Genomic DNA, 11,049 nt, shown 5'->3' with positions numbered 1-11,049 from the left:
CCGGGGCTGAGGGGGCTGAGGCTCCTGAGGGGGTGCGAAATGGCGGCGGCGAGTTCGCTGTTAGCGGACGGAGCCGCGGCTCCTCAGCCCCCTGCCCTGCAAACTGCGCTGTCTGGCCGGGAAGAAATAAAGCCTTCAAGGCGGTTTTTGCTGCGCCCTGAGGCAGTGGGAGTCTCAAAGGGAGGAGCGCCCCATACAGACCAGCTGTGCTGGCAGCATCTGAGTGAGGCACACGCCAACATGGAGACATAGTGTTAAGGGGTTGGAATACACCTTTTCCAATCCGCTGCCTTGCGCTTCCCACTAGACCGGGTTGGTCAAGGCTGTTTCCCACCTGGCTTCGAACAGCTCCAGGGATGTGCATCCACAAACCTCCCTGTGCAGGGTGTGCCAGCGCCTCAACCCCCTCACCGTAATAAACATTTCCTCCTAACATCCAACCTAAATTACCTCTCCTTCAAATTGTACAGCTGCTGGTGAAGAGTCCGTCCCCAGCTTCCCTGTGGCCTCCTTCAGACAGCGGGATGTGCTGTGAGGTCTCTGCAGAGCCAGATCGTGTTGGTATGTACCACCATGGTGCTTCCCCTCACAGGTTCCCACCCTGCTTGGGGGCCATGGGAATGCTGCTTTCTCCTTGCTTTTGTCAGCCAGGTATCCCTGTGGTCCAAATGAACAGCCATCAAAAGTATAATTAAAACCTAAAGCCTGAATTCACTTGCTGTCGCCCAGCCTCTTACTCCTGCCTTGCCCCTTGCACTGATTCAGCTAACTGGAAAAACAAACTAAACCAGAGAAAAAAAAAAAGCAAGCAGTGTTTTCCTGACTGGATCAGCAAACTGAACCAGCTCGGCTGAGGGACAGAGCAGATCCCTCGTGGGCTCCCCAGGACTGGGCAGAGCAGCCAGACCAGCTCCCTTCTTCTTCTAAACCCACACTCGAGGCCTGCTCCAGCTGCAAGAAGAGCCCTTGATAGTGCTTCCCACAGCCTGGGCATCCCTGTGGCCTCAGCATAACACAAACTTATCCCATCTAAACAGCTTGGCCTCTGCCAGCTTACCCTGTCCTCTCTGGGACCTTCCAGGTACTGCGCTTCATCTGAGGGCACACATGGTTTTGCCTTATTAGGTCCTTACCTACATGTTCGTTTTTCAAGGACCAGACTTGTTGATAACGTTTAAGGTTTACTTGCAGCATAAAGGCTAGGAGGAAGTGGATCTGTTACATTTCACTTTGCCAGCAGAACACACTTTTCTCCTTTCCTTATAAGACCTTTTTAAAAGCCCAGCTAAGAAGCCCCAGTTCCTGTGATTCTCTTCACAAACCACGTCAGAACTTGATGCTTCCACAGCACCTTTGCCCCTCCACAAGTGAGCACAGCTTCATTTGGAGCCTCTGCTATCACCTCATCAGGAGCCAGGTTCTTAGGTAATTCCCAACCTGGAGCCAGGAGCACCCAGACTGAATCAGCGAGGCAGAAAGCCACCCCCAGTTTTGGCCAGACTAAACAAGCGACCTTTACTCTGGCTCTAAAGCCGCCTTGCCTAGGCAGGGCTCAGTGCGCTGCCCTTATCTCATGAATGCACATAAAGTGTTGACGAGGCACCTCAACTTTCCAACCAGCAGCCAGCTACTAACCTGGGAAAACACACACCAAAAAAAAGGAGCTTTGTGAAGAATATTTCAAAGGAGGTTAAGTAAGACTGTCTGGAACAGGAGAGGTATTTCAGCAGGCAGGGTGTTTTTCTTCTGGAAGCTGAAGGATGGTGGGGAGGAAGGAGTAGCTTGGAGCTAGCAGGTTCTTCCCCCAATCTGTTAGCATTTCAGGCTAGCCCAAGTTTTCCTGGAGCTTTGCCAATTCCCATTGATTTCGGACCTTTTTTTCTCTCTCCCAAGCACATAGCATATAATATTTGGCATTAACAAATTGTCTCCATGACTTAGCTTTCCTGGTTTTGCCATACTGCCTGCTAGTTTCCTCACTTAAAAATTGAATTAAACAAAATAAAGCAGCATCAAGAGTTCAAGCACCAGCTCTCTGCTGTGAATGTTTGGAAGAGTGGGAAACTCCAAAGGATGTCTCATTCTCTTGGGACCAGGTCCAGGTCACCACCTTCTGCTTTTGCTGAGCTTCTGCTGAGATTTGGGGTTTTTTCTGCAGACAAACCTCCCAGATAAGGTACCAGATGAGGCTTCTCAGGAAGGATCATGGCTTGTCTGTGGTGGCTGATATACAGCTGAGTCACTTGGCTGCGGCTGAGGGAGAAGGGAGCCTTCCCCAGCCTAAACTTGTTTTTTAGCCCCATTTTCTGGGAGGTGCGTGCTCCGTGTGGAGAAGTGAGTAGGAAGAGCTCGGAAAGCTGCAGCCAAGTGAAGGACTTTCTTGCACACATGACTCACTTTCCAGCTGCCTCCCCTACCAACCAGTTGGACTGGGCCAGCACCAAAGCCCGGCTGGGTTTGATGCTCAGTTTTGTCGTGCCTACAGCACACAAATTCCTTCCACATCACCTCGCCCTCCTGGAGCCCAATTCTGTGCTTTGCATAAGTGGGGCACGTGAGGAATCCCTGTTTGGCAATCCCTGGAGGACAGCCAGAGGCCCCTGCAGGCTCTGCTTTTGCAGCTGCAGCCAGCTCTGCAGGAGAAATGTTCTCTTTGCAAAAGAGAAAAACCAAAACAACTGAAATAAATAAAGAGAGGCATTTTCCACAGCAGCCTGCCTTTCAGACTCTTTTGCATTTCCACTCAGACTGCAGCAGGAGGAGGAGAAGAAGCAAAGCCAGCCACAAATTACAGCCTGGCAGCCTCGTGCAGTGCCTTGAACACGTCTGAAGTTTATTCCAGCCCAAGAGCAGCCTCCCTGTGATTCAGCAAATGGTTTGGCTTGTGGGTCCTGCTGGAGTGGAGACAGACACCCACACACACCCACCCTTCCTCACCAGTGACTGACATTCTCCCCAGAGCAGAAAGCATCAGAGAATGTTCCAAATGGGATGGCAGTGCTGCAGGCACTGCATCCAAGGGCAGAGCTGCAGCTCAGCAGCACCAGCAGCAGCCAGGGCATGTGGGACCTGTCTCACTCCTCCTGGCGCACAAACACACACACACAAAAGAAACAACCAAAAAAACACAACCCTTACCCACAGAAACAGATGATTCTTGACTGGATCAGGGGCCTGAATCAGCCCAGGATGCAGAGAGCAGCACATGATGAGCCAGCTGGGCTGTAAGAGCAAGACTACATCAGCTTCAAACTGAAAGAGAGTAGTTTTAGGTGAGATATGAAGAAGAAATTCTTCCCTGTGAGGGTGGGGAGGCCCTGGCACAAGGTGCCCAGAGAGGCTGTGGCTGCCCCATCACTGCAAGTGTTCCAGGCCAGGTTGGACAGGGCTTGGAGCAACCCAGTCCAGTGGAAGGTGTCCCCACCCATGGCAGAGGTTTGGAACAAAATGGCCTTCAAGGTCCCTTCCAATCCAAACCATGCTGTGATTCTATGAGCCTGCACATTTTCAGCCTCTCGGCCCCAGCATCAGCTCAAACAGCCTCACAGTGCCAAGCCCAGAGGCTGATCTGGCTTTAGGGGTGATCCCTTCCTCCCCACAGGCAGTTTTCCGGTTCCTGGCCGAACTCCTGTGGCACAGCACGGGGTGAAAGCACCGAGAACCATCCCCCTTTGGCAGCCGTGCCAAGCAGAGCTCCCCATTAACACTGCCCAGGCCATGGGCTGCATTCCCTCCCGCCTTCAGCTCAGCCACAACTTAATTATCAAAGGGGGTCAATCAAGCACAATGGATTTTCCATGCAAAGCATAACATAAAACCTCAAATCACTGCAGCTAATTCTCATTTCAGTACTTTCTTTGTCAGCTGTCACAAGTTGTGCATTTTAGCCACAAGCTGTGTTTTGTTTCCAGGTTTCCTCAGCATTTTAGGTGCTGCTTACTAGGATTAGACTCCTATTTCAAGGCAAACCATATCCCAAGGCAACTGATACTCCAAACCAAGTAGATCAACACAAAGAGCATCAGCACCCATAAAGGCTTTGCCTTCATGAATTAGGATTTCTGACCAGCAGCAAGATCTTGAACAGCAACAGGGTTGCCAGAAAAGCAGATGATTCCTCCTTAATACAAGGGAATCAGCAGTGCAGCATCAGCTCATCAGTGTTTTAAAGGATACACACCTAAATGCAGAATTCTGTTCCTGCTCCCATTGTGTCATCTTGTCAGGGTCATAAGCAGTAAGATTGCAGCTAGATAAATCTCTGCCACAATCTTTGAAGAAGGGTTTCTTTTTATAAATGCAAAGTCATATGTTTCTCTAAATCCTATTTAACCCAACCCACGAAAACTTTAGAACTATACATGTAGGTTATCCAGGAAGAAAACAAACAAAAATGTATAATAGATTTTAAAATATATTTCAGTACAAATATATAAAACAAAAAATATAGAGAAAATAGGGGGCTGAGATCCTTTCATTAGGTCCCTGCTTTGCAGGTTTTCAAGGCTTACACTGAGAAGCTTTTTTTTTTTTTTACACTTAGGGCTTTTTCAGCAGTGGAGGTTATTGCCATCCAGTGTTTTCCATCTGCTGTGACTCATTTGGGCTCACACAGAAGTGATTAGAAAATCACGGGACTCCAGGAGCTACAGCTTTAAGGAAAAGCACAAGGAATTACAGCTTCTGCAGGAAAAATAAGAGTTGGCAGAGAACAGCTACAAAGGCTGCTGTAAGGAACCAGCCTGAGGAAACGCACCCACCCCAAAACTGTCTTCACTGTTGAAATACTTGCTTTCTCTTCCTTCATTATCCAAAGCAAAAAGGAAGGCAGTAATTATTGAGGAAGAAGGTTAAAAACCAAAGAGTTTTGACTGGAAACAAAAGCCCAAGTGAGCTGCCCTCAAAACTTTGGATGAGCTAAGAGTTGATGTGTAGGAAAAAGAGAAGGAATAGAACAGGAAGATCATATAGTTTAATACCCTAATAAACAGCCTGAGAAGCCAGGCAGGGATTGCTGCTTTCCTGCTCACTGGATTCCATGCTATTGCAAGGTCTACAGTTCTTTTTTTAGGTCACAAAAAGCATCGGGCAGCAGCTCCTCACGTGTGATCTCAGCTCAGCTGCACACTCACAGCCCAGGACTTTTAAGCCAGGCTGTGGATTTCAGTGAATTTGCAGCAGCAGCCAATTGCTGTGGCCAAAAGTAGCACGGGTTGGGATTAATCAAAGTCACAAGGCCACAGGGGGGAAGTGGCACGAGGTTTTTCATCATAGCAGTGGATACAACCCACGCCCAGAGTCGTGGGCATCTGAATAGCTGCCCTCTTCTACAAAAGGGTAAAAATACAGCCAGAGACTCAATCTCTTTCTTCCACTGTCCCAGCCAAGTCTGGGATTTTTAACAGTTTGGAGCAAGTTGCCCAGTGTGGTGTTCATCCCTTCCTTGCTCCAAGTTTGATGTGCATCCCACAGCAAACTTCCTGAGCCTCTTCTAGGGTTTCTTCACCTTCCAATTTCATAAAGCAAAAGCATGTTTCGGTCCAGGGAAGAAAACCACCAGGATTGTGGCACAAGGAGGGCAAACAGCTATGATTCAATGCCTTTGGATTTCACAAGAGGACTCCCTGGAGCAATCTCCTTTCCTGTGTCCTTCCCACTGTTCACCCAACAGCAGCTGGGCAAACACTGGCACATCTCCTCAAAAGAGCAAGCACAGGCAAAAGAGATGCTTTATGAATTCCATGGGCAGTGCTGACTAATGAAGTATTGGCAGCCTGGTCTTCCATGGCAATCACAGTGGCAGCCTGCAGCCTGGTTTTCCATGGCAGTCACAGTTTCCATGATTATCACCTCATATGTGTCTTTACACTTGCTCTTCACAGAAAAATAAATAAATAAATGAATAAAGGCTTATTTTCACCCTCAGTTTGTTAATCCCGGCCCTAAGCAAGTCAGCAATGGGTACCCACACAAGCTCAGCTACTGCCAGGAAATAGCTGGAGCAAAACTCACCGTTCTGCTGAGCTTTGTTTGCCATGGTGAAAATAAAACCCTCCTTATCCTTCCCCAGGGAAGGGCAGAGAGGCGTAGGAGTTAGCATTCAGCCTTGGGCACTGCAACCCAGTCAGCTGCAGAACAAAAGCACGGCTGAGCCCATGGAAGAGAGGGGAGGAAAAAAAGGCAAAACCCCACTCTGTCTAGAGCAGTAAATGGTATTCCTGGCTTAATACACTGGGTCACACCCAGCACTTGTGGAAGGACAGGGAGAAAAACCAACCCAAGGCACCCACCACAACCCTGCTGAAAAATAACCATCTCCATATCCTCACTGCAACTCCCTTTTAAAACTTATCCAGCAGCTGCTTCCCCTCAGGTTGTAATTCTCATGTTCAGCTGCAGCTGGTCTCTCTCTGTGCTCCTTTAGTGGGACAAGGTTCAGAACTATGTTCTGTCCTTGCTAGTCGATCTGCAAATGAGACTTAATTAACCCCAAGAGATTTGGAAACTGGTTTTTCCATAAAAATGAGGATTATCAGGTTTGAGCAGCTCCTGTTTCACAGGGAAGCTTAGAAAGCAAACAGGTTTCTATGACAGGAACAGGAAGATACATGGAATTTGTGGTGATTTCTAGTAAAAGTGTCTGGGTTTCCCAGCTTGTCCTGAGCAGGCGTTCCAGTGGCAGCCTCCCTGCTGGCAGCAGTGGTTCCTCCTACAGTGATCACACAAAGCAGTGATCTTGGTGGGCCTCATCCTGCTCCCTCCCTGAGACCCCTGGGTTTTATGGCAGGAGGGTCCTGCCCTGTGTCACGCACTGTTCTCTCATCCCACCACAACTAGAGCAGCCGAGGTGGAGAAGCAAGTTCCATCCTTCCAGGCTGCCAGGATGCAGCAGTGTCATTTCCTAGAGGTGGGAACTTGCAGAGGTCCAGCTGTGGGGCTTGGCTGACCCTCTGGACATCCCAGTGAACTCCCCAGGCTTCTGGGCAGATACTGGTTCTCTGTCCCTTATCTGCTCCAGTGCTTTTGTTTCAGATCCTTTTTTTGGAAAGGCACTTCTCTGTTATGAGCAAGGCTCCAAAGGTCCTGGTGTCCTCATTGTGTGTAAAGCAGAGAGGACTTGGTTATCACCCAGCCAGAAAGGTCTCCAGGCAGGGATGTTATCTCCCTTTTGCAAGCAGACCCACCAGGCCAGAGGTGACTTTAGGGATTGTCAGGAGCCACCCCAGTGTGCTGCTCACAGTGGAACTGTTGTGCTGGAAGGGGCTTCCCTGCCACCCATCACCCCCACGTGCTGCTGCTGCTTCCCTGCCCAGGGACAGACTGACCCTGAGCAGGTCTGCTCAGCTCCTGATCCAGCCACAGCAGGAGGATCAGGGAGATCCAACTCTACACTCCCCCTGCAAAGGAGAGGCAATAAAAGATAAGATTACAGGCTCACTTTACTGCAGGTCTCACAAAGGGAGGAAGAGGGAGCAAGTGTCAGGGACAGAAAGATAGCACAGATGATCCTTCCTATGCATTAGGTGGATTTAAGTGGATTAGGTGGATTCCACCCCATGGAATGGAAGGGCAACAAAAATATGAGATGCAAATAACCCATTAGGGCAAGGAAATAAGCTGCACCAATTAACCCCACTGATGAAAACATTCAGCGTGAGGAACCTCTTACAACCTTCCAACCAAGGTTTCATCAGCGTATGGGAACACTTTGATAAAACCACACCATTTCATAAAAAAACTTGACACCAAGGATTTGGCTTAGATTATTAACAAGTCACTGTTGCCAGAATTTATTTCCATACTCTTAAGGCTCGTGATGTTCTGGGTGAGGAGCAGAGGAGGACAGCCTGCAGCAGAGACCACTCTTTGGTCTGTGCCTGTGGCCCTGTGTGCTGCTTCCCAAGTAAAACCCAGTGGGCACTCTGGCTGAAAAGCTCAGCACCAGAAACCTGAGTCACTCCTTGGGTTTTCTGGGTGCTCTGAACTTTCCACTATGAAGTGGTTCTCACTTCCTTCTATTTGGAGGTCAGAGAATGGGACAAATCACCATTTTGCAGATATTTCTTCTCCCAGTGAGGCCCAGAGTGGATAACTGCTGCCATTTAGCACAATCAGCTCCATTTTGCTGGGGGTTTCTCTTCACACACAGGCTGGTCAGAAAGAAAAGGAGCTACACTTGGTTGCTCCTAAATAGAGTTCCCTTTCTTGAATGGTGTGTTGGGAAAGTGGGTTGGCCAGATGAGGAGTTGTCATGTTTGTGGAGAGCAGGGAGATTTTACCCAGCTGAGGAAGCTGCTGACCTTGCTGAGATGCTGACAGCCACATGATGGCATTTTTTTCACTGCAGGGCTGCTCTAGGGCCAATGCCACTGGTACAAATGCACTTGCAGAATGCATGTGATCCCCCCTCCTGTCTCACTTGCCTTTTTTCCTCCGTGACAGAAGCTTCAAAGGCTGAAACAGAAAGCACAAGGCTTCCTGCTCACCTGGGAGAGCAGCAGACTGGCCTTGATGGGACAGGGGACATCAGAGGCTTTTTCTACTGGTGTCACTACTTTAAGCTTTGCCAGCCTCTCTTCTTGACAGAAATCCCCCTGGCTCAGCTGCTCTCATCATGTCAAAAGTGAATCTTCTGCGTTGCAGGTTTGGAAAGCGTTTGCAATGATTAAAAATAAACCAACTTCTTTATTTCGCCCTCAGCAGTGTTAGAGAAGAGGAATTGAAAAAGGAACAGAAAATGAGGTGCAGGGTCATTTGAAGATTCTGCACATGTTTGTGGGGGGCTGAAGGAGGCAGTGAGGGTAGGGTGAGTGCAGCTCAGTCGAAAGCACATCAGCTGTCAGATTTGTAGAAATCTTTCTGCTTGTCAAATTGACTTATTTGGAATGGTTAATTCAAAATTCAAAAGTTATGCAATTTTCCCTAAAAAATTTTACAAAGAAAAGTTCAGTCAATTGTCTAAAACATCAACTACTAAATTCATCTCTAGAATTAATTCATAAGCCCTTAAAAAAAGTCATACACTCCTTGATGCAATCACATTTTTACAGACAGTTCAGGGAAGTCCAAAAAAGCTGTGATTGCTTGGCAAAATCCAGAGACAGAAAAATGAGAATCAGATATTGAAGAAGTAGAAAATTCTTCACAAAAAAATTACAGAGTTAACAGCAGTTGTGTGAGTCTTTTCAAAATTCACATTTCCTTTTAATTTAATAAAGGATTCATTTTATGTTGCAGGTGTAGTGGAAAGTGTGGGAATCCAGGGCTTCCCTCTGGCTGCCCTGGAAGTTCTGGGATCCTGGCAGGGGTCAGGAACCCCCCTGGACAGAGCCCCCAGAGACACTGTCTGTGATCTCTGTCCATGGAGAGGAGTTTTCAATCTTACAGGATGAATTACCAGCTCTGAGTGTTTGATAAGAGTAATAATTAAGTGTGGCATGGGTGCAAAAGTAAAATTTTAGGATTCTAGATAAGGGGTTCAAAGGGAACAAGATGGAGGAATTGGGTGTGTCTTGTCCTTTCCCTCCTTCTTCATGCCCTCCATGTTTCACTGTGGTGTTGGCATTTTTCTGTTGGTTTAGGCTGGGGACACACTGTCCAACGTAGGTGACAGATATTGGCACGTTATTATAAATATAGCACAGGTATATAATGTTTGTAACATCCGCTGAGCACAGATTTTGTTAGAAAGGGCAGAAGGTCTCTGCTGAAAGAGAGTTTGCTCAAAAAAAACTAATCTTCCTTCTTTCTATTCGACAAGAACCTTATTGCACAATGCACATCCATTCACATTCTGCACTCCCAAATTTCACAGTAGAAGGCAATGTCACAGCTGATCTAGGAGGGATGTCACTATAGGAGGGATGTCACTATAGGAGGGATGTCAATATAGGAGGGATGTCACTATAGGAGGGATGTCACTATAGGAGGGATGTCACTATAGGAGGGATGTCCATATAGGAGTTGTGTCAATGGGAGGAGGGAGCCCAGCCCGGGGCAGGGGCGGTCGGCAGGCGGCAGCAGCAGCGCGATGATGGGAGCGGCTGCAGCTCTGAAAAACCACGGAGGTTGCAAATTTGGCTTTTTTACAGACGTCTTTGACACTGGACCCGTCAGCGGCAGAGAGGGTGGAACACCCCGCTGGTGGTTACAAGGAGAGAGGTTTCCCGGCAGGAGGGAATAGAAGTGTTCTATTATTCATACCCAAAAACCCAAACAGGCAAACAAACCCCAAAATAAAACAAACAAAACAACCAGAAAACAAACAAACAAAAACCCCAAACAAACAAAAGACCCTAGAAAAGTCTCAACTCTTAGTTGCCAAAGGAAAGTGCAAGTTAGTCTGTTCCCTGAAGATCAAGAGATTTGCTTTTAACTCCTACAAGCTCAAAGGGCTTTAGATAATATAGAGGGAAAATTAGATTTCATGGTTGGAACGAGGTGGTCTTTTAGGTTTTTTACAACTAAACCAGTCTGCAACTCCCTGATATGTCCCTACATTTATTTGTCATGGTTTCCCACTTTCTGCTCCCAGCAGATGAAGCCACTGGTGTTTAAAAAAGGTGGAAGTGGTTTGGAACACGGATCAGTCCTGCTGCTCATGGAGTTAGATGTTTTTCAAACTGAAAAGACGATATTGTGCAATAATCTGTGATGAAGACTGAGTTCCCTAGAGATTAACTCACATTTAGCCCTCAAAAGTTCATTTTGTTCTCTACAGATTAGCACAGATTTTATAATCAAAAGAACCATCTGACTTCTCTGTCTTATCTCCAAAAAACAAACCCCACTGATTACCTCTGGATTATTGCAAAAAATGTCATTCTGTCCCCTACAGATCATCTCAGATCTTATCCCCAAAATATTTGCTGTGCCTTACAGATTACCTAAAGTTTTCTAGATAAAATTTTTCCTACCTGTTGATTACCTCATTCTTACCTCAAAAAATCCTTCTCTTCCCTACAGACTAATCAAATTTCCACACCATTTTGTCTCCTACAGTTTAAGTAGATTTTACTATCCAAAAAACAACTGATTACCTCTATTTTA

The 11,049-nt window shown here is 47.3% G+C and overlaps 1 long non-coding RNA gene across 1 annotated transcript; it reads left to right on the top strand.

Annotated features, from left to right (window-relative positions):
- Window positions 1-73: 73 nt before the first annotated feature.
- LOC140684408 (uncharacterized) lies at window positions 74-5,913 on the top strand. Its single transcript, XR_012056637.1, has 2 exons — window positions 74-561; window positions 4,544-5,913. It is a non-coding gene; the product is annotated as an uncharacterized lncRNA (long non-coding RNA).
- Window positions 5,914-11,049: the final 5,136 nt, after the last annotated feature.

Source organism: Taeniopygia guttata, chromosome 6 (assembly GCF_048771995.1).
Source record: "Taeniopygia guttata chromosome 6, bTaeGut7.mat, whole genome shotgun sequence".
NCBI lineage: Eukaryota > Metazoa > Chordata > Aves > Passeriformes > Estrildidae > Taeniopygia > Taeniopygia guttata.
Note: the sequence above shows the minus strand (reverse complement) of the source record. Positions and strands in the feature narration are given on the sequence as shown.